Source organism: Sciurus vulgaris (assembly GCF_902686455.1).
Source record: "Sciurus vulgaris genome assembly, chromosome: 4".
Taxonomy (NCBI): domain Eukaryota; kingdom Metazoa; phylum Chordata; class Mammalia; order Rodentia; family Sciuridae; genus Sciurus; species Sciurus vulgaris.
In genome coordinates, this window is record NC_136464.1 from 120886454 (window position 1) to 120912280 (window position 25827).

A 25827-nucleotide genomic window follows, 5' to 3' on the forward strand; every position below is an offset into this window, starting at 1 on the left:
GTAGTTCTTGCTCAGCAAAATGTTAACGGTGTAAAATCACTTAGCCTTCAAAAAAGGAACTATTGTTGCATAGTCGAAGGAATTACCTAACTGTAAATATGGCTAATTAAATTAAAATACCAAAAATGTTCCTTAAATATGATTTCAAATGTATAGTGTAAACTTAGAAAGAAGAAACCTACTCTCCAAATTCCCTTATTTTCTAGTAATAATATTTAAGGATTGCCATTTGTCTGTTTTACTAAAATATAATTGCAATGCCTCCATTTCACTAGCTTTGCTGTGAAACTTTACAGGTTATCTTTGTTCTTTTCCAAATCAATAGGTAACAGTAGATAACTATTAATACATTTCTTTGCATCTGCACAGTGAAAACTTTAAATATTAAAACGAAATATTGCAGCCCATATATCATCTCCTCTTACAAGACAGGAATGACAGTATTAAGATGCACATTCAGGATAGCACTCTTTCTACTTTGAACGCTGTCAAGAACAAAGTGCTTTACAGACTTAAAATAAATCTAGGTACTAATCCATTGAATTTCTGACAACAGGAGCCCAAGGTTTCCATGCACTTAGCTGAGTACTGCATAAGAGCTTGTGCATTATTTATGTCCACTAATGGTGTTGCAATGCGCTTTGTGTGAAGCAGTGACAGTGCAATCTGCTAAGATAGCTGCTGCTGTGGACAAAGCCATACATTTTCTTGAGCTTGAATTTTTGACAGAATACTCTATTAATGCCAATTCTGCTTAAGTAAATGCTGAACAGGGGTCAGTTGTTCCTTTTTTTCCCCCTTCTCTTATTATTTAAGAAAACAGCGCCATAAAATTGAAAATGATGTTCTGAGGTTTGCTGAATTTTTCAGTACAATAGTAGCCGATAAAGGTCACTCTACTTTTTTGTCTACTTTTATGATTTCGTGTGATGGTCCACAGACTCAATAGGAAAGCTCTTAGCACTGGCAAAGGGAGGTGCTATTAATTCCAGTTTCAGTGCCATTATACTCTTCAGTGGATCAATAGAATTAAATGAGCTGAGATATTAGGAAAATATTGAAAAAAAGCAGGAGGGTTGTATTGTTTGACCAGGGTTGGGATGAGTTGAGAATAAAGAACCATCTATAGCAGCTGTCAATAAATCATGAAAACTATACTCTGAAGCAAATGGAATATAGCATGAAGCCTCAAGCATTAAATGCCCATAATATCCATTGTGGTTTTTTTAATTAAACATTTTATTTGAAAATTCTTTGCAGTTATTTTTTATCAATCACTTTCAGTTTAAAAAAAAATGTTTACCCACAGATGGAATATTCTTGAAATAATATGTAATTGAGGACTCTTCTACTCAATAACTTAAAAACATAAGTTATGTATGAAACTCATCAAAAAGAAGTGGGAAGATATTTCACTACTAAAAGTGAAGTCCAAATTCTGTTCACTTTTGAGTTTCTCTGTTTTCTGAATGTGCAATTTTGGGGATGATAGAAAACATGCTTGATTATTCCCTTTATTGTGGTAATATTTTGCAATTTGATTAAACTGTAAGAATTCAACATTTTAGTCTTCTTAATAGCAAAAATAACTAAAAAGTGTTTTGTTTTTCTTAGTCAATAAAAGATGCATATTAATTTTAATAGTACTAATATATATTGTTTTCATTGAACAAATTAGAGTAGAAAAGACTCATTTTTATCCCTAAAAAGAGTGACACTGGAAGCACTGGAGAAAGTTGTCACAAACATGATTAATTCTTTGTTAGTGCCTTACCAGACATTGCCTTTACAGACTTAAAATCTAGGTACTAATTTTAAAATAACTTTGCAGTGAATGAATTTAGGTTATTATAATATTTTTATTTTCATAGCTAATGTCTAAAAAATGTTTATTTGAGAAAAATACTTTTAGTGTGTGGTTAATGTGAATTGCAAGCTGCTTCGTTAAAGATGTGTTTCCTTGGTCCTGGGCTAAGACACAAGTCCCTTCTGCCTGTTCCTACATGGTTGGGCTATTTCTAGATAAAGAAAAGTGTGAGTGAGTAGTGTGTACCATTCTAAGTCAAGGCATTTATGAAGTGACTACGCCACATGCATATCTTCTTTTTTCCTTCTGAATTGGAGAAGAAAAGAGAAATAGGAGAGCTACTAGAGTGAAGGAACATGGGCTGTGCAAGGGCTCACTAACAACTGGTGGTAGTACACATGCCTGTACTATCGCAGAAGCAAATGTGCTCATCAATTGTATAAGTCAAAACACAGGTGGAGTCCATTTGTTACCACTGCTTAGGTTTCTCCAAATAATAGAGACAACATTAAGTAAGGGGCCCAAAAATTTTGACACATAATGGCTATGAAAGATAAACATGTTTTCACTTCTCTTTCAACTTTTTAGATGGATATGTGTAACAGTCTAATCTACGTTCTATTTTTCCTTTCATGACCTAGAAGATGACATCACACAAAATTGTAAATTTGATTTAAGATAACCCCCCCATATGAATAAAATATCCTCATTCAAGTCATTAATTTCCATTGCTAGTAGGATACAACATCATTGGACTATTGCAAAAATTCATTCTCTTTTTAATCAACTATTTTGTTAAAGCAAATTATGGTTCTGACCTGTGAAGAGAATCTTTCTCTGAGAACAATCATTGCATATTGATACAAGATGACATATTGAAAAGATCATTTAAAGATTTTCAAGTCTTGTTTGATCTTTCTGACTTAATTTTGATGGATTCTATTTTCTAATGATTTTTGATAGGAATTCTCAAAGTTGACAAAAGAAAAATATTGAGGTGAATGATCTCAGAGCTTGACAATAACTTTCACAGATCCATCTTAAGTTGAAGATCAAGTTTTAAAGAAACAAATGGAAACTCTAAGAGAATAATCAATTAGAAAGCCTAGAATCCTTGTTTAAAATAACTATTTTTTCTTTGCGATTTTAAAAATGATAAATGTATGAAATAAAATATATAAATTTCTTTCTCCTTAAGATCTTCTCTCAAACCCCAGGGTTTAAAGTTCCTAGTAAATTTATTTGCTATTTACATACAAGATATCAGTTCACATAAACCTTTATTTGAAAGATAGAAGTAATTGTTACAAGGTAGTTACATAAGTTATCTGATGTCATAGATTTACAGTCTTTCAAATTTCTTATAATAGGCATTTGATACAAGTTTGGAAGATAAATAAATGAGTAAATATGTTAATAAATATTCATGTTAACAGGTGTACATGGGTACAAACATTTTGTTTCCCTGTAAACTACAATCATGCACTACAATCGTGTAGTGATTAGGTCAAAGGTGGGCCACAGATGCGATAATGGTCCTACAACATCATCATGGAGCTAAAAAATCCCTATGACCTAGTGACATTGTAGCTGCCATACACGGTAGTATAGTACATTGCTAGTGTTGGCGATATTGGTGGGAACAAACTTCATAAAAATATACTAATAAAACTGTACACTACATAATTCCTGATAATGATAACAAATTACCATGTCACCGTTTATGTATTTAGCATATTATACATTTAATTGCCATTTTAAAGTGTGCTCTTTCTACTTACTCAAAAAGGTGTGCTATGAAGAAGTATGCTGTGTTATGCCAACAGGCTCTCTGTATTGCATCATTTTCTCTGTGCTTGATTTAAACTCACATTGTTTTGCTGGTCACGATCCTAACATGTTCAAAATTCAGTGCTAATGTTTCCAACAAGAAGCCACATTGCTTGGTTTGGATGTGAGGTTCCCCACAAGAGTTCATGTGTGAGACAATGCAAGAAGGTCTGAGGAGAAACTATTGGATTATAAATGCCTTAATCCAATCATTGAATTATTCCCCTAATGGGAATTAACTGAGTGGTAACTGAAGGAAGGTAGGGTGTGGCTGGAGCAGATGTGTCCCTGGGGCCTGACCTTTGGGTATATATTTTGTATCTGGAAAGTGGAGTCTCTCTCTCTCTCTCTGCTTCCTGGTCTACATATGAGCTGTTTCCCTCTTCCATACTCTTCCACCATGATGTTCTGCCTCACTTTGAGCCCTGAGGAATGGAGCCTGCTATCTGTGGATTGAGACCTCTGTAACCATGATCCCCCCAAATTAACTTTTCCTCCTCTACAGTTGTTCTGGTTGGGTCCTTTAGACACAGCAGCAAGGAAAGCTGACTAAAACAGTGATTAACTTGGAAATAAAATTAAAAGTGATTAAGTACTATGAAGGTAGAACATTCATGATGGTTATTTCTCTTCTGTCAATCTTGTACCATTCCACCACAGCTGCAATCTTGAAAAACAAGAATAGAGTGACAAAAGCCATTGAAGGATCTGCTTATCTGCTCTACTGACAAGAAGTCTAAGAAAAATTTGAGAAGGACATATATCAGATATGGAGAAACTTCTAATGACCTGAATTGAAGACCAGATACCAAAGCATATTCCTTTCAGGGTTATGATGATCATGACCAAAGCAAAATGTTTACAGTGTTTAAAGAAAAGGCTGTATATGATTATAATGAATTTGTTGCTACCTCAGAGTGATTTACATGATTCAAGAATCATTATTCACTACGTCATATGAAAGTGAGGGTTAAGTTATGAGTGCTGATGTGAAGGCAGCTGGTGAACTTTTGGAAACTCTAGATAAGCTAGTTGTGGACAGAAATTACTCGCCAGAGCAAATCCTCAATCTAAAAACAGGTGATACACATGCATAAAAGAAATTTCATCCATAAAAAGGCCAATTTAATGCCAAGTTTCAGTGTTGTTAAGGACAATATAGAAATTTATTGTAACTGGTCAGTATTATGTCATTATTACATCAACACTGAAGGCTATAAATTGAAACCAAGGCCTTCATCCATATCAATACACAGCTACTCTTCCAAGATGTCTTCCTGAATTTCTGAGCCAGTGAAAATGGAGAAGTATTGTTTAGAGAATACATACCTTTCATGATTTTGCTGATTTTTGGTAATGTTCCCACATGTCCTCCTTTCGTTGGTAAGAATCATCCCAATATCAGAGTGGTGTTTCTCCCTCTAAACACAAGTTCTTTGATCCAACTAATGAATCAAGGTAATATAGCAGCTTCTAAGGTCTATGGTCTAATGAGGAACTTTTGTCTTGCTATTATTACAACTGAGAAAACACTAATGTAATTCTAGTACACATTCATAACTGCACCAAGAATCTTTCTTGTGCCTGGGGTGATTTCACCAAGGGGTATATGAATGGCGTTTTCAAGAAGACACTTAAGACATCCTATGATATCAAGATATTTTTCAAGGATGAGGAGGTTGCAAAAGTCAACAAGACTGTGGTTGAGAAGGCAAAAACATGAACCTGGGTGTGGATGAGTATAACGTTGAGGAGCTACAGAGGCAGTTCCTGAGGAATTGATTAATGGGGTGTTGTTAGAACTGGAACAGGAATAGATAGCAGAAGAGGAAAGAGAAAAGTATAGACTGATAAAAAAAAGGAAGCACCTCAAAAAATTCATAGTGAAGGGTTTAGCAGAAGTTTTTGTAGAATTAAGAAAGCTCTCTTAAAAATTTGAAAACATGGACTCCAACATCAAAAGGTTTTTGTTCATAAGAAGGAATGTTCTTGGTGTACTATCTCCTTACAAGAAAATTTATGATGGAAAAATAGAAAGAAAAAGAAATCAAGCCAAGCACCACAGACATATTTCTGCAAAGAGAGAAACCCTCTCAAGAAGAGCATCAATCAGGTCCTTCAGAAGGGATTCCAGAAGAAGGCATAGTTCTTGATGGTGGCTCCATGTGTGTTACTGCTTCTGAGGACCTCCAACATGTGGAGGTTGAAAACAGTTTATTGTTGATCCATTCAGACCACATGCAGCCTAGGTTAAGGTGTGTGTTTGTGCTTTACCTTTTCCAAAAGATGTTAAAAAGTAGAAGATAACAAGTTTTTAAATAGAAAATAAATCTCATCATAAGGATAAAAAGAAAAAAAGGCATAGTCATATGATCTGTTGTTCTAAGCTAGACTTTATTTTAAAAAAAGCATTTAAAAATAAAAAGTTTAGAGTAAAAACTTATAGTAAGCTAAAATTAATTTGTTATTAAACAAGAAAAATATGCTATAAATTTAGCACAGCCTATGTAAACAGTGTTTATAAATCTGGTAGTATACAGTTACATCCTAGGCCTTTACATTCACTCACTACTCCCTCTACTCATCCAGTGTAACTTCAAGTCCTGCAAGTTCTATTGATGGTAAATGACTATATAGTTACATATCATTTATTTTATTTCTTATGCTGTATTTTTTAATTTATTTTTTTCATGCTTTGATATATTTAGATTCATGAATACTTGTATAGTGTTACAGTTGCCTGAAGTAACAGTACAGCAGCATGCTGTGCAGGTCTGTAGTTCTGAGCAACAGGTTGCATCATACAGCCTAGGTTACTGGTGGCCTACACCATCCAGGTTTGTGTAAGTGCAGTCTATCACATTCCCATAATGAGAAAACTGCCAAATGATGCATTTCTTAGGATGTATTATTGTTATTAAGCTAAGTAACACATGACTGGATTTTTGAACCCTTAAACTACATATCTCAGAGTACAGAGGCAGCTTAACATCCTAACAAACCTTATTGTTAATCAAATGAAATATATTTCTAATGGCATCTTTTTCAGTCTGAAACGCTACACTTAGGTAGAAAGCCAGGGATGCAAACTTTCCTATGACCCTCATAATTTGTAATGTGATATAGCAAATGTTATCCTTAAAAATAAAGAATTATTACTACCCTTGTTTACTTTATTTGAATTTCCATACTCAAATACATTTGATAGAGTCTAAAGAAAGAAAATTAATAAGAATATTTAGAAAGGTTGACATTAGTTAAGATAAACTGATTTGTGAACAGGAAAAGCAGAATTTGACTATCAATAATTTAAAAGGGTAACTTTCTGGAAATATAGTAACATTCTTTGTAGATTGAAGAAATAGTAAACAAGTTATATTGAAGAAGTGAAAAGGGCAGGGATTAAATAAATTTTTAGCAAAAAGAATGCATAGAATGTCTACTTAAGTGTGGTTGTTGGTTATGTTTCATTAGTGGTTTCTGAATTTCATTTCATGAAAATCATATAATGTAATAGAATATGAGAGAAAACAGGAAGTATAATATCCAGAGCAAATATTGTTTTGTCAATTTTTTTCCTAAGATTATTTTTTTTTAACTAAGTCGGGTTACATATTTCTTACTGTTGTCCCAGTCAAATAATTTAAAGAATTGATGTTCCAAAGCTGTGCATTTGACTAAACTGAATTTTACTGAATTTTAAATGCTGGTTTGCATAGAGAAATATCTAATTTTTTATCTGGGCAAATAATCCCCCCAATATCTTAATTTAACTGTGAACATGGATATAAGTTATAATAATTGGCTATAGGGGTGACCTCTGATTCTTTACCCAAGAAATATGGAGTTTCTAATAGATCTATTTTACTCTGTCCATTAAATTTATCCAATTCAATTTTCTGAAATGCAGAAGTGATTTTTATTATTAAAATCTGTAATGTTATTGGAATGCCAAAACTATGAAAGAAACCTGTTCTTTTTCAAATATTTATTTAATATTTGGAAGAACAGAACCATGAATATATGGATGGTTTTAGAAATTACAACCTTCTATTAAGTGAAATTTAATGAAAAATATATAAATGTATAGCTTATTGTTTGGAACAGGCTGCAAAACTATCCTTCTAAAAGCTTTTAATCTTAACACAATGTCAGAATTACTTCAGAGTTTCCTCTTGTGTCAATTTGTATTTGGGAAATAAATCACTATTGTTTTTGCAGTATTTATTTCTAGTACCTTAAAACTGTGTCTACTACTATTATTTATTGTAAATTAAAATCCCGGGGTTGGGGCTGTAGTTCAGTTGTAGAGTGCTTACCTCGCACATGCAAGGCACTGGGTTTGATCCTCAGCACCACATAAAAATAAATAAAGATATTGTATCTGCTTGCAACTAAAAAATATTTTTAAAAAATTCCTATTACTTAATCTTTTCCAAAATTAAATCTCCAAAATTCATATATAAATACTAAATACTTCAACATTTTGAAGACTGCTTTTCCCATAAACAGAATTAAATATTTTTGTTCTTGGCTATAGGTAATTTGAAGTGATAATATTTTCCAAACAACCTTCCACCAACGAGAAATTTACTATAGATTGGAGTGTTTCCCAGTTATCTCTTAGAGAAATACCTTTCAAAATTATTGTACAAAAGATAATCTGTTGGTACTATAACAAATTATTTTGAATTCATCCTAGTTAGGTCTACCTCCTGCTATTAACCATGTTTACAAAGTTTATTTACACATCCTATTATTTTTTATAAAATCTGTCTGTAAATTTATCTTTTTCTCTTAAAAATCTAATATTTCCATCTTGACCAAAATTGGGAAATGTATTTCTTCTTTTATATATTTATATCTATATATTCACATAAATGATTTATTATAATATATGCATATCAAATTTAGTATAAATATATAATTTTTACTGTGACTTAATCTTCATAATATATCAGCAAAACGTTATATGCTGTGTAATTTGATTTCTAAGCTCTAAATCACTGATTAAAAAATATTTCCTTTGCACTCAGTGTAATTTTCTCAGGAATTTCATTGAAATTTTGGTGTAGGTGGTAACTTAGAATTTGTTTACAGGATGAAATAGTGAAATAATTGCATTAAGCATAATATATATCAGAATTACTTCAAAACATGATGTTGGAGAAATTCATTACTTGACACTATGGCCCTAACACAGACATAAAATCATCAGAACAGAATAAAAATTTAAAATAGACACATACAATAATTTTATCAAATTAGGTAAAGTTTCAAATTTGGAATTAGGATAAAAGTATGGACTGTTAAAAAATAAAAATTCTGGGGTCCAGGGAAATAGTTTAGTGGTAGAGTATTTGCCTAGCATGTGTGAGGTCCTAGGATCAATTCCCAGCACTGCCAAAAAGAAAAGATGATAGTACATCTGATTAAGATTTGAAATGTAAGGTGTCTAGATGCCTAAAATGTGGAATATAAATCAAATTGTGTTTCACATTACTAGTGCTATATTTTTAAAAGATAAGTTTGAAGAAAATATAAGTGAATATTTTTTCTTGCTATGAAGAGCCTTTGGAAATAAAGGTTAAATATTTGAAGTGAACTATTTTTTTAACAGCATAAAAATATGATTTTTGCAAAGAACATTCATTTTCTTAAAAAATTGACAAATAAAATTGTATGTATTCATTATGCACAGCATGTATACACATTATGGAAAAACTAAGTCTAGCTAATTAACATATGAATTGCCTCATGCAGTTTTTCTTTTTTTTTTTTTTTTCGGTGGTAACACTTAAAAAAATCTACTCATGCATTGCATTTTCCAAGAATATATAATATTGCTATTAACTTTAGTCCCAATGGGATACCTTAAATTCTTTGAACTTAATCCTTCTACGTTAAATTGCAAATTTCATATCAGTATCTCCTCAATCCCAGGTCCCAACCACTCCTGTTCCTTAACTTCTTTGTAATCAACTTCTTAGATTCCATGAGTGAGATCATGCAGTATTTGTCTTCTAGGCCTGGCTTATTTCACTTAACAACATCTTCCAGTTTCATCCATGTCGTTGCAAATGCCAGAATTTCATTCTGTTTTATGGATGACTTGTATTACATTCTGTATACACACATAAATCTATGTACATATATTCTACATTATGCATTTATCTGTTGATGGATGCTTAGGTTGATTATGGGTGTTGTGAATAATGTTGCAATAAACAAGGAAATGCAGATATCTTGATGAGAATTATTGATGGATCTGATTATATTAAACTAAACATTTTGTACCTTAAAAATTAAGACTCCATTAAAAACTATTTTTGCAACACATGATACAGAGTTAAATGTATAACATGAATCAGGAATGAAAAAATTAAATGGGTTATACTTAATGTTGGCAAAGATGCAGGAAGATTAACGATCTCCTAAACACCCAGTACAGTTTTAAATATACACAACCTTTCAATTTGGCAATTTGACATTTTGAGTCAAATTATTAATACTTTGCATAGTCTTTTATATTTTATTTACACATCTATAAGTTTATAACCCAAGTGAAGATTTAGATATTTATCACAGGATATTTATCACAGTGTTTTAGGCAAATCTTCATTTGGATATAAAGGTAGAAACATAATTGGAAAATGAGAGGTTTAAAATGTTAGTTAATATTTACTCTGTATTGTTTTTTCCTTCAGTTCTTCTTTCTTTCCTTCCCTCTATTCATTCATCTGTCCTCCTCCTTCCCTCTTATCCTTCTTTCATATCATTATTGTAATATCTTAAATAAATATCCCTGATATTTCCCAACCAAGAACAGGAATATGGCTGGGTTTCAATAACATTTTAAATCAGACTCTCTGTATCACTGAGAATCTCTTTCTTTTTCTTTCTCTATCTTCCTGCCAACTGATCTGTACACACAAAGAAAACATGGCTGCCAGAGCTTGGAAAATTTCTGTGTTTGAGATTCACTTCTGAGATGATGGCATAGTGCTTACTTAGTCCTGAACCCAGTATCCCGGAGTGAGAGCTTACTGTCCCACATTGGTGTTGCCACCCAAGAATGGATCACATGTACCTAATGTTTGGGTTAGAAAGTTGTTAGCTTGTTATTGTAATACAATTTTGGTAGTATGTCTAAGGAAGTTATTCAGGAGTTATGTACCAAAGAAAACATATTGATTTTACAGGATTTTAGAATGTATAAGTATTCAAAAACATCTAGAATCTAATGGTTGAAGAATTAGACATCGTATGAGAAGAAGAATAGGCAAACATCAACTCCAGATCCACTTCATGATGATTAGTGGAGAAATGGTTAAAGTAGTGTGGTGTTTGGGTAAATCCAAATGATGAAATAAACATTATAAAATAATTACATTCTGGAATAATGCTTGAAAGGGGAGAAATTTTCAAGTAATTCAGAAATGGGATCAAGCAAGTTGAAATAGTGCATGATAACATTTTTAAAAGATATGTGCAGAAATACCATGCAGAAATATATAAATGTATGCAATCATTATTTTAAATGGTGTGATTTTGATAAAATTTATCTTTGCTTATGTTAATCTTAACCAAATTTTGTAAAATAAACGTATGTATGTAGTAAGAAGACAATTTAAATTAAAACCATACATGAAGTATACATAAATATTATGAATATATACACATATATGTATGTGTTCATGTGTGTGTGTCTATACTTAGTTCTTAGAAATCAAATAATTCAAAACTAAAAACAGACAAATGAAATAACTTTCTAAGGTCAAGTAGCCCAGAGGTAATGGATTCAATATAAATGTATTTACTTTTAAATTCTAAGTCAAGACTCTTTTAATTTTAGTACATAATAATACACTTTTTCATTAATTTTGTCATTGTATATGTTTTTCCCTATAGAATGAAGTTGCTGGTTATTTGAGGGTGGTAACTGAAAAAACTTTATAAAATAAAGTGATTAACATATTTTGCTTTTTTTTAAATTTGGAACTCATTGCTAATTGTTTTTAAGGTTTGCAATGAACCCAATTACTCTGAGTCCAGTTAGTTCACATAAGCACCATTTCTTTGAATCTATCAATTAGAAGACCTGTCAATCAGGGTGACTATTGGTGAGACTCATAGCAAACACACAATATTTTTTTCAAAACCACACAACTAACACTGCACTATTCTACATGATTAATTTAAGAATCTTAGAATAATGTCATAGTTGAGTCAGATTCCTAGTAAAATAACAATGTTAACTGACACATATTTATTAAGCTATAACCCAGATATTATAACTTCTGTGCAACATCCTTAGATTTGAAAGAGAAAAGGTAAATTTGAAATTATAACTAAGTAAAACTTGCTTACATAAACTTGTATGTCTAGTAAATATATAACAGATGTGCTAATGTGTCCTAAGGTGTGTGCATAATGGACAAATACAATATTTTCTCCACAATAACATTTTATTTCTTTCACCTGCTCATCTTTTATGCACCTGTGTCTTGTTGGCAGTTTGCTCAGCTTGAATTTGGAAGACATAAGTATCAACACAGTGTAAGTAATATTTTCCCTTGTGTGTTTTAAATTGTTCATAAAGTGTTCACATAGATTCTGTGTGCCCTTATAATTATACTGAGAATCAGACTTCTAGATGTTTATATTTTTACTTGGGTTTCTCAATTTTTCATGAAAGGATGCTTAATTTGTAGTAGTAGGTTATTCTACTTTTAAAATGCTTCCCTTGTAGTAGGTTTTCTTTGTTCTTAAGTACATTCCATTTTTTTAAAAAATCTTGATTTCCCTCAGCATTTGTGTTTTTTGGACACCTTTTTTTGTTTTTGGGAGGGGAAAGACCAGACAACATTTTTATTTGTTTAAAACTTTGTTATTCACAATTATTAATGCTTTTAAAATAAGTGATATTTTTTTGCCCAGCTGTCTTGGTCCAGGTAATACCTTCCTAATGAAATGAAATAGTTTGAAAAAAATACTGTGATTTTCTTCTAGTCACTATAAATTTTATTCACATAGGAATGTTAAATATTGCCAGAGTGTCTTATATCTTCTTTATTCACCTATGTTACTCAAAATTTTAATATTTAAATCTGGAGTAATATTGATGGTAAAACTCTGCAGAGAAACTATATTATTTCTTTTCAAATATATAACATATATAATTTGAATCCTAGAAACTCAATAAAATATTACTACCAGATTAAAAACACCAAAAAGTAAGATAACAAAAAATCTGAATAGGACAAATTAACTTGTATCATTGTCATGGATAAAAGATGACAGAGGGTAATTATTACTTCCCATTATCTATCAGAGTAATACATAGTGCATATCCATGAAACATTCCCACACCAAATATGAAGGGGATGAAATTATGTGATATACATGACATGATTCATTTTGCTAGTAATAACACATTAAGTGGGGGATAGAGAGAAGAAAACTCTTTTCTTCTTCTCTTTTATGTAAAAACATTTTTGGACAACCTAATGTAGCATGAACAAACAGGACAAATAATACCTATGGAACTCTCAATTTTCCTTTATTCCTTTTAAAGTTGTTATTTTTTCAAACCCAAATCCTTCATCATAAACTATGTATATGAACATAGGCACAAACTGTACTATATAAATAATATAATTCATCTGAAGGAGTCTGATTTTAGGAATATTGTCCTGATTACTTAAGTCTTTGTTATGAAATATAGGCTTAAACTTCTGCTTTGGTTACCATTTAAAAAACTCACTTAAGGTACACTAATTTATGGAAAAGTCTACAGATTTTACAAAATTTGAGCACATCTAGCTGGAAAAAATGCTAAAATAACAATATTTGTTTCATTAGTGGAAATCTGATATTTATTTATTCAGTAATATCCTATATTATTGAAATGCCAATGAAATAATTTACCACATATATCAGATGCCATTCTTTTACTCAATTTTTTATTTTTAAAGTTGCCATTAACAGAATATTTTCATGACTCCAATGAGGATTTTACTTATTTTTTTTAAATGTAAATATTCTGTTTTAATAATTAAAAACATAATCCTTTTTTCTTTTGGAATCCAAATCTATCTGCCTTTTTGGATACATTTTTTTATCTTTAAAGCCAGAAACAAAAAAAGAAATGCATGCAAATACCTTTAACTGTCAATTAATAAAAAGGATATCTATAGCTAAGATTTCAATAATCATAAATTCAAAAGCTAAAGAAATATTAAAAATATTTAGAGAAATATAAAATAAAATTTCATCATAGACACAACTAAATAAAATTGTTGATGACATAAAACAAGTAAATATTCATAAACTCAAGAGTTTATTATTATTTGTGGAAAGTCTTGCTATTGAAGATATATAATGCTTACTGTCACAGAGACTAAGAGAAATTACAGCATTTGTGACCATGATAACACATAAGAACACAACAATACTCACCCAAACACCAACCCTACAATTTCAGGGGCATGGTTAAAGAGAATATGCATCTTGAAAAAACTAAATAATCATCCATGGGAAAAATGGTTTCTAGGAGGTAGTTACATTTTTAGTTATAGTACATCCAGCTTAAGAAATAGTATAAAACACCATGCTTAAGTTTTATATATGTGCAATATGTATGTGATATATCAGTTGTATATATGTTTAGTAAATATATGTAGAACTTCTAAGAAAACAAATATCAGAAGCACATAAAAACTCACACATCCCATGTGTAGATGATGACAATAATCCTTACAAAGAAAACAATTTTTCCCCAAATTAACCTATAATATATCCCTGTAAAATTGTTATGTACCTATATGAATACATCACAGTAGTTTCTATATTTATGTGTATCTATAAGGCAGTAATTATAGAACTTTAAATAAATGAAAGAGAAGAAGAACATAGAAGGAGAGGAAAAGAGGAACTCCTGGGTAATAAACTGGAGGAGATTATATTCTTTGCATGTATGATTATGTTAAAATGAAGTCAAATATTATGTATAACTACAATGCAATAATAAAAAGTCAACATGCTTTACTTTTAATGAAATAAGTAATCAAAGTATAAAGTCCTAACATTTATCCACAAAATTATATATATAATTTTAGTTAACAGATTTTCAATTATAAGATCAAAAGGAGTACTTATCATTACCTGACATTCATGTATATGATGAAACTATATTTTTTCAATAATCATCAAGGAATCACAGTATAAACTAAGTCCATATATGAATCTATATGTATGTAAAAATTATACACTTAATTGGAATATAAAAATCTAAATAAATCAAACCATAATAATGTCAATGTTACCAACTAACCTAACCCTATCTCAAAATAAAAAATAAAAATAAAAACTACTAGGGATATATCTCAGTTGTAAAGTATCCCAAGACTCAACTTCCAGCAAAACAATAAATAGAAAAGGAAAGAAGAAAGAAAGTAAAAATGAAAATTAGCTAGTTCAGGAGAAAGTGAGGTTTCTTTTTTTTTTTTTAATTGTAAACAAATGGGATACATGTTGTTTCTCTGTTTGTACATGGCGTAAAGGCATACCATTTGTGTAATCATAAATTTACATAGAGCAATGTTGTTTGATTCATTGTTATTTTTTCCCTTCCCCCCACCCCTCCCACCTCTCTTTACCCTCTATACAGTACTTCCTTCCTCCATACTTGTCCCCCTCCCTAACCCTAACTCTAACCCTAACACTAACCCTTCCCTCCCCCCCATTATGTGTCATCTTCCACTTATTAGATGGGAATATACACCAATTGTTAACTGTTCTAGCTTTGTGCTGACATGATTCATAATTATTTACATTTAAATTAATTATGATTGGTAAAATTTTGAAACTATGCTGCTCATTATTACTTGAAGTATTTTAAGTTCTTAATACCCAGAGGTAGTTAGTAATCACCCTATCACACAGTACCAAAATTTTCTGTATTTTATATAAATTTCGATGATGCAGCATTGTTCTAGAATATTTATTTCCTTGTTTTTAATGTATAATTAATTAGGACAATTTCTGTGCTCATCATTTAATGCCTTGTCTTGAAAGAAGGAAGATATAAAATTCCGTAGAGTGTCAGTATATTTTAATGTGGTTTATTGTAGTAGACAGGAATCTAGGCTACTTTTTATAACATGTAACCTTGTAATCTGCTATACATAGTTGACTTTCATTTTCCTTGGTTACAAAATGAAATTGATAAAAAATAATGTCATCTTTGGATTTTTAAGATTATATACTCTTACCCATATAAAATGTACAGCACAAGTTTGGGTACTTTGTAACATTCAGCCAATATCAGTCATTTAAAAGTGGTCATTTTATTAAGCTGAAGTTCTGTCAAATCTACAAAAATTGTATCTGAAAAATCTTAGGTGGCTATATACATTTATTATAATATATCATATCTCTTTTCCTCTTTTTTCTTTTCATCTACTTTGGAACCATTTCAGCACACATCAGCAGTCTGTTTGATGGAGAGTATCTTTCCATTTTGACTTCTGTATTCTGATAATCTCACTTATATGTTAATTCACAGAAGGCATTTACACAATAAACTACTCAGAATACTGAAATTAATATTATAGCATCATGGAATTACTAGTTGCTCTCCAGATAATTTAATAGGGATTGTAGAAAGAGGTGAGGAATTTTAAAGCGAACAAACTTAGAGTGAGTATGAAGTCATCTTATCATATCCCTGCTCAGTCTTCAATATCACTGGCCTTGATACACTGCACTTACCATGAATGTGCAGTATATTTCCCTTGTACAGTAATTTCATTGATAATCACTTAGGCATTAGAGCTTTGCACCAGGTGTATTTTTCTTTTCATGCTTAATCGTTCGCTGCTTTTTCAAAAGCAACAGTAGATTGGTTGTGTATAAATGGACTAAGTGTAATTTTCTATTTTGTTCAAAAGCAAACCACTCTAATCAGAAAAATTTGAATGAAGCATTTGCTTTTACTGCATTAAAGCTGTTAGAGTCTACTGAATTATTTAGTAATTTAGGACGTATTTGGTCTATATAGAAAAGGTATGTCTAGCAAGCTAATCTTATCCAGTTAGAGTAAGTATTAAACACTAGTTTGTATTATCTACCACATTTAGCTTAATGCCTAGAGGAGGCAGATCTGAATCAAATATAGTATATATATGAAAAGATGGTTTAGGGAAGTCTCCGCTTCAAATTCTTTACAATGCAGTCCCTGAAAGCAATTCAATTTAGCAAGTTGTTAAAACTAAAAGGCATTTTCCAAAAAGCATGTCTAATCTTTCGTGTGATATGTCATTCTATATGTATATATCCATGCATGTATGTGCCATTTATATTTTCCATTGATATGACATTGATCTATCATCTTTTATGAATACATGGATGTGTATACACACACACTTACCTTACCTGTATCTCTAACATAAAATACCTCAGTTCATCAGGAAATACAAACTCTTTATTTCTCCTTTAGATTTTGCTTTTCACTACTGGATACTATCTCAGGATGACTTATGATTTCTTCTAAGTTTAGCTGAAGATGTTGCTTATTTTTGCTGTATTTAGGATCCCAGGATAGAACTGTGGTCTAGAAATAAAGAAAATTGGGTTTGAGTCCCAGATATCAGAGCACAGGCTATCTGTGTTCTCTTCTATGACCACAGGATGACTGGTTTACTGCTAGTTTCAAGTTCTAACATTCACATAAAATGAATTACTTCTGTCTTCTACAGAATGTCCTTGTACAATCTGTCCTTCCCAGCATTATTGCTAGTTCTTTGATATTATTTTCAAAAAAGTAAATAGCATTCCAAACAATAAAGCATATTCACATATTGGGACAATCAACTCAAATCTCAGCTGAAAGAGAGGAAGAGAAAGGAAGAGGAAAGGAAAGAGAGGGAAAGGATGAAAGGTGTGGAAGGGAGAAGAGAGAGGAGGAGAGGGAGAGGAAGAGGGAAGCATCAAATGATTAAATTAGATCAGAAAAAAAAAAAACTTTTAACACATTAAGCCTACTTTCCTGTGTCATAGAATTCCATCTAGAATACTTAGGAAGAATTATTTTATAAGATAATAATTTATTGCATAATTTATTTGTGCAGTTTTCCCATGTATTAGATAGATAAAGTTTTCTTCTGATAGTATCAGATTCCAGTTTCTTTGGCCAGTTTAAATATGTTTTTTCTCTTACGTGTCATAGCCTTGAAAACCACCTGTTCATATTTTGTAATCTGGAATTTAACTGATTTCCTTGACCCAACCTTTTCACAGGTCTTCCCAATACAAATCACAGATGTGTTTCTGTACTTCTGTCCATACCCCTCTCCCTCCTTTCTCATTGGTGCTGTTATTTATACCTTCATTTCATGTCTTTTCGCTTGAGTATAGATTTAATTATCTGAGACCATTTATCCATGAGATATAACATTAGTTTCATGCTTTCACATTTCTAGACAATTTTACAAAATCATGCTAAAACTTTCAATATTCTATTGTGTACAATTATAAATAAATCCAATACCTTCCATTAAGGAAGTGTATAACACTTTCTAATAAAGATAAGGAATAACTGATGATGTGCTTCCATCTAATTGATAAATTATTCTGTGATATTATAACAGTGGTATAAGATTATTATTCAAATAAGTGGGATATAATATCTATTTTCATTCACCTATCTCTTCATGTAATTTCTGTTGTGTTGCAAAGGGTATACTGAACTTTATAAAAGATTTTAAATCTCCAATAATTTTAAATATGCAGGACAAAAACAATTTGGCCAAATTTTCCTTTACTATAATTTGGCACTGATTTCCTTAGACACTTTAGTTTTCCTGAAATATTATATCCTCTATGAAAAGCTACTATTAATCAATACTGTTAAACCAATATGTGACAGGGCCAGAATTCAAATAAACTCCAATGACTTGTATTCCCACTATTTAACATACTTCGGTCTGGAATAAAAAAATCAGATATGTTTACAAATATATAAAACATAGGCAACTGTCAATGTCATTTAAATAAATATATAATTTTCCATCAGAAAAATGCCACTGATAGCTCTTATTATACTTAGTAGCTTGAACTGTGAGGTCCAACAGACTTGAGTTCAAGTCTCGCCTCTTCTTCCTCTTAAGTTTAGCTACTGAAGCATAATCATTTAACTTATTTATGCCCCAGTTTCCTTCTTATTAAATGAATGTTAAATGAGAAAAGGAATATAAACACAGCGTTTAATGTGTATTAAATATTTAAGAACTATATCATTATAATTTGGATTTGAAATGTAGATATCTCCTGAATGTAAAACTGATAGAAACTGATGATTCTATTACACATGTTTATACCAAATGGAAAAAAGGCAAAATTAATATAACCATTAATTTTCATATCCTTATACAAAATAATTTATTATTTTTAAAGCACATATATTTATATATTTGAGAAATTATTAGTAACAAAATTAATTACCACATCCACAACCTCTAACTATCTTCCAAGAAAAGCAAAATTGGAGATGTATATGTTCTACATATACATCTTTTTAGGGAGGGTGAAGGATAAAGAAGAGAAGCAAGGAGAAATCTCCCTTTGTGTTTGGTTCTTTTATTCAGATTTACTTCTGGAAACACTCTTGCTTCAACAGCACTAATACTAGCAGGAATCTAATTGTTCCCATAAGTGTAGTATTTAATACCATCACAATATACTGTCTATAACATTTCATAATCCACCCAGACAGAGTAAATTTGGCAAATGATTTTGTTAGAAGTGGTTTTGTGTTTATCATGTTCCTTTTTTGTGAGATTTTTGAAGACAAGAGGGTTACAAGCTTGACTGACTCACAACCAGCACAAATTTTATTGCCATTCTTTTTTAGTAGATTTAACTGGTACTTATCCCAGAGGGATATACACTAAAAGACAGATGTTAGTGAATTCTTTTTCTTTTCATTTTATTTTCTTTTTCCTTAGGCTAGAAATGTTTCTATTTATTAATCGAGAGTAACACATATGCTGGGTAATTACTACTCAGGGATCCTAAACTTTAGGTATACCTTGTTATTCTCCCTCTCCTTGAATTTTGTTATATTTGAAAATAAGAAAAGGCATGAGTCATAAGTTAGTTTAGTAGAAAATTGCTTGTGTAATTAGAAATAGCTAGCAGAATACTCAAATTATCCTCAAAGCCTTTCTTTTATGATTTTAAAATAAATGCCCTCTGATTTATTTAGCTGAAAATTTACACTTGCTATTTTAATTTCACTTATATATAAAACAAGGAATCTTTATGTAATTTAATTCAAAATATAGAAATTTAAAAGTGATAAGGTAATATAAAAAAGAAGTAAAAGTTCCTTTCTAGTATTTTTAGGTCAAGCAAAGTATCTATTCCTTGGTCACAAATGCAGAGTTTTCCATATCTCAACCAAAGAATATTTTGATACTAGTATGGGAACTTACAGTTTTCCTTTGTAGGATGAAACATTCACCTTTTAGAGCATTAAATTCTACATTATAAGAAAAGGTGTGTTCCAAATGTTTAGATAACTTAATCACTTTGAAATGATGTGAAATTATTAATATTCTACTATATCTGATACTTCTTGAATCTTTGCTAAAATAAAAATAAAATTATCATGGAAGTAAAACTTTTAAGTAAACATGAAACACCCTAGTGCTTCATGTAAGAAGAAATCGATCTTCCTTCCTTCTTGCCTGCCTTCCTTCCTTTCCTTCTTCCTTTTGTGATTCTGGGGGTTGAACCCAGGGCCTCAGGCATGCTAGGCAAGTGCTCCACTACTGAGCTATATCCCAGCCCTGAGAACCTCACTTTTAAAACATTTGTTTTTGTGTGCTATTAGCTAGATTCTTTCTGTTTGGACAAATAATTTTACTAGAACAGTTTTATTTCAGATCATTTTTCCTCTCTACTAACTTAATGAAATAAGGTAAATTGAACATTTTCAGGATTGGATGACATATATAACCATATATGCATATATATGAAATATGATATATATCATACTATTATATCTTGTATGTTATATACCTACTATTGCCAGATAATCCATTTTTTTGGGGGGGTGCTGGGGATCGAACCCAGGGCCTTGTGCTTACAAGGCAAGCACTCTACCGACTGAGCTATCTCCCCAGACCCCAGATAATCCATATTAACTTTTTAGGACAGATTGCATTAATTCCTGAGAGGAATTATTGATCACAAATTATTTATTAATAATCTTTGGAATACGATTTCTAAAATACTTTCAATGTTTGAACTGAAGGTGCTGTACAATAGCTACATTCATATAAAGACACATTTATTTTTAGAAATATGAAGTGATTGATAACAGTAGAAATTATGTAATATCATTTGGAATTAAATTTCTAAGGAGTGATTAGAAGTTATACCTGTATATGAAAATAAACTGTGACATTATAAAAAATGCCTTAACCATGGCTTAATGTTTTGACTTGAAGTAAGGAAACTGAATTACATAATAATAATTTGATATATAATAAGGAGAATTTTGTAACATATGGCTAATGTGAGAAGTTCAGTTAAATCTGGAAGACCTCCATAAGAATTGATTTGCTTTATGTTAGCTTACTGCTCTCTCAAGTTCTGAATGTTGTCATGTGTACAAACCTTTTGATTCAGGTTATTTTCAAAACATTTTACAATCCTTCACTGAGAACATGACATGGACGTCTTTCTTTTGTTCTTTTTTTTTTTCGGTTTGTATTTAAAGTCTGTAATATCTCCTTGAAAGCATCAAATGTATTGTATTGCACTTACTCTTAAGGTTAACCTTATTTCATAAAATTTCAGATAGGATTAGTGATATGTGTGACTGAAGTTAAGGATATTTTTAAAAGTTGTGTTTTAAAATTTTAAAAATTGTGTTTTTCCAGTACTCCAAAGAAGGCATGCACAAAATTAATTAGATGGCACACACACAAAATCCAATCTTGTTTTGCTAACGAATGTAACTTTTACTGTGGCGTTTTTTCAAAAAGCAAGTTAGGATTAAAACTTCAACTAGACCTGCCCTAAGAACAGAAGTATGAAAGAAAAAAACAAAAAGAGTGCTCCAGAAATTTCTCTATGGGAAGCAGCGTATTGCTGAATAGCCAACAAACCAAACACATACACACAGGGACTAGTCTAAAATCAATCACTAAGGTAGTCATGCAGATCCTTACAGTCCTGAGGAAAAACATACAAATGAGGAATATGCACAATTCAATGTAAAAATTCCTGTGATCATTGGGGAAGCTAATGTTTCCCAACCATTTAAGGAAAAGTCAGCAGTCTTCAGAGGCAAGCAGCTACTGGGAAAAACCCCACCAAAATATGTAATAGGAGACACAATCTCAGCAAAGGCTTCCTGCTGTCCCCAAACAGCACCCAGGTTAATATCTCAAGCAGCTGTCCTGATCTCTGTGGTCTAAGCTTTTAACTAACTTTAATTAAATGGAACCTTTGGTGTGCAAGGGTACATATGCCTGGGATATGAATAAAAGAAACAAACAGCAGAGCCTGGCATATGGTTGCACGCACATGCATCATTTGATTTTTGATTTTTTGCAAGTATATTTTAACATTCATGAGAAGTAGAAAAGATGAGAGCTGAAATAGAATCGTCTCTCCGGACTTCAACTTTTTGCCTACTATTCCTATCGTCACAGCTAGGATTAAAAAACACTATAAGTCTTAATTGTCAGATGCACAATCTGCAGTGTTTAAATGGACCCTGTGGATTTGGGTCCAAAATCAAACCAATCGGTTGCAAGCTATTTTTCTCTTCCGTTAGATGTTCTGCTGCAATATTTGCATAAATGTAACCGGGCTGTCCGTCTTTTAACTTTCACTCAATTAATTATGCTTCCAGCCCCCTGCTGATGGACAAAAATGAGACTTCATCTGCAAATAGCTTCAGCAGTTTACAGCTTATTAAATGCCAAAATCTAGTTAAGACAGTTTGAGAATTCTCATGTCAGGCATTTCAACATGCCATTTTTAACACAAAATTCTTATTAAAAAAATGAACCCACTACTCCAAGTCAGGGAGAAAAAAAAATCACTAGTATAAAGGTAATGAACAGAATAGGATTTTATACAAATTGTGTACTTAGCATATGTGGCTTACTCTGAGCACACTTAATTGGTTAGCCTAATAATGAAACAGCTATGAGAAAGACTACCAAGTTGACAAGAAAATGGTCTCTACAAATTACAAACAGCTTTCATCTCTGGAAGCAGCTTTTATAATTTATATAAAGTCTGTGTATAGTCTGAAAAAAGTAGATGAATAGGAGTTATACACTCAAATATTCTTTTAAAAATAACTTTTCTCTTACTTCATGTGGCAGGTTTTACATATTGCATCAAACATCTGGTGCAATCATGATCCAGTTTTTTTATACCATGTGGGGTTAGTTTCTCATTTGAGCCAGAAAGGAAAAGAAAGAATAATATATCTGTCAAAGCTGAATGAGTAGAAAAAACATACAGCATTTTCCATTTTAGTATGGGAAAATTGAAATTATTTCATAATTTTAGGCAGTAACTTGACCTCCCAACATTTCCATGATCTGTAAAATTAAATAAAATAAAAACTTCCTTGCAAAACATATCTGTATTTTATCAGATATTTGGCATAAAACTGTTTGCTTTTGTGGAAACTATATTTTATAATGATATTTTATTGATACAATATATGTGATTAGATATTCTTAATTTGGTAGGGGAGAGAACATTGCATTTCTCCCATTGAAGAAATTTAAATATTTAGTAAAGAACATCTGCGTTTAATTCAGTATAAAGAATATTTCAGTTGTCATAGAAGTCAGATTAGATTCTTATGTCAATTGACAACCAGTCTCAAGTCTGAAGTTGTTGTGTTTTCCTCTTATTCTTACTCTGCATCTTAGGGTACTGTACAATTTTGAATTTTATTGACAAATTATGTCATGTTTATGTTCTCTTATAAACTACCATGATAGAGCTGAATGTGACATGATGATTTATGACAGAAATGTCAGAGAGTATTTTAAAAGCAATTTCTGTCTGATCATATACCAATTAACAGCTTTCATAACAAATCCTCAAATTGTAGTTGGCATTTGATCAAAAGGATGATATTTCATTGCTGATATTTGAGCGTTTGGAACATTTTAAAGAAATTTGTGTTATCTCATCTGAATGGCTACTATTGTGAAAATAATAGCTAAAAATATTGCACTGACACCAAATCAATATTATACAATTACACCAAGACATAATTAATCCCCTTTTTTGTAGCTTCTAATAAAGAGGAAAAAACGTAAAACAACAACAACAGCAAAACACACAAAAATCAGATATTTTCTCTAATATTTTAATGAATACCACATGATTTCTTACCCTGGCTTGTTACTAGTAATTATAATGGTTGATATCTGAAACTGGACAAAATAGAGATGCTATGGTCTAAATGTTTGTGTCCCCATCTCAAATTCATATGTTGAAACCTAGACCCCCAATGTGATGGTATTAATATGTGAGATCTTTGGGAAGTGGTAAAATCAGAGGATTTTGGCTTCGAGAATAAAATTAAAATGCTTTTAAAAGAAGCCTGAAGGTTGTTTTCCTTCTGCTCTGTGAGGAGATAGCCACGAAGGCATTCTCTATGAGAAACAGAGCCCTCCCGTACACCATACTGGCATCCTGGTCTTGGATTCCCAATCTTCCATAACCGTGAGCAATAAATTTCTGTTGCTTACTAATTACCCAGTCTAAAACGTTTTGTTATAGCATCCAAGACAAACAGAGACATGTGATTTTATTGACCTAGAACAAAAGAAAGTTTGAAGTGAATTGAGTTTTATGTTACATACAAACTTGGTGAAGATGTTTGAATTGTGTTGTGGACATGGTTAAACAGATCCAGTTTAACTGGAAGTTTTTCTATGGATAATTTATATGCAGCAAGCAGGAGATGGAAAATCCTTGGTTTTTGTCTTACTAAAAATGTAAGAATTCTCTCTTTTCTCTTTCCTGATTTCTTTAACAATAAGAAAAAATTGGGGGGTGGTACCAGGGATTGAACTCAGGGGCACTAAACCACTGAGACACATCCCCAACCCTATTTTGTATTTTATTTATAATCAGGGTTTCACTGATTTGCTTAGTGCTTTGCCATTGATGAGACTGGCTTTGATCTCATCTTCCTCCTATCTCAGTCTCCCAAGTCTCTGGGTTTACAGGCATGACCTACAGCACCTGGCTCGAAAATATTCTTAATACTAAATTAAATGCAAATTATCTTAACTAAATATTTAAATTCCTTCAGTTAAAAAAAGACCAGAGGAAGAATTTCTGAGGTTTAGATATTTGTATGTGGTCCTAATAATATGGAGATGTGTTCTTGAGATATTTTATGGGGTCTGTCTGTTGGAGTGTAATAGGATATAGAGCAACTGCAGCTGATAGGTTAAGTTGATGGAGGACAACTTTATCTGCTATAATTAAATTTTGTCATACTGTCGTGAAAGAGGATCACAGAGCCACAATCCCAGTGTCTCAAATACAATAGAATTTATTACAGGTGGAAAAATTACTTATCAGCAGAGAAATAGTAGAACATATGCGTTCATTTCTGTTGCATAGTTCAGGCATAGAAGTTCCACATGTGCCGTGGTCAAGGTCCCAACAGAAGAGGCCTGCTCAGTCAACAGACTGCACAGGGCATGTGTTATGAAGGAGGGGTTTCTCCAAGAAGGAACCAGCCTCTCCCCTACCTGCAACCACTGCTTTACATCTTTAAAACACAGCCTAAGGGGTTAGAAAATACTTGAATAGTAAAAATGGGTCATCATCAGAACCAATACTAAAGATTGAGAATACTAGGACGCTTAACTTGTCTGCCAGGAGTACTGCTATCACTCCAGTTTTATCTCTGTAGACTGTCTTGTTCATCTGAGCCATCTCTCTGTGAGAAACCAAAAGGAGAAAGAAATAGGCCCTTAGGGACAACCAGACTTGTCAAAATGAAATAGAAACTTAGTCTTGGTCTTTCAATTGCCTCTAACCAATTTTAGTTCTTCCTCTATTACCTTTATTGTTTTTTAAAAATGTTTTTTTCCTCTTATATCCCTCCAGCTAATACT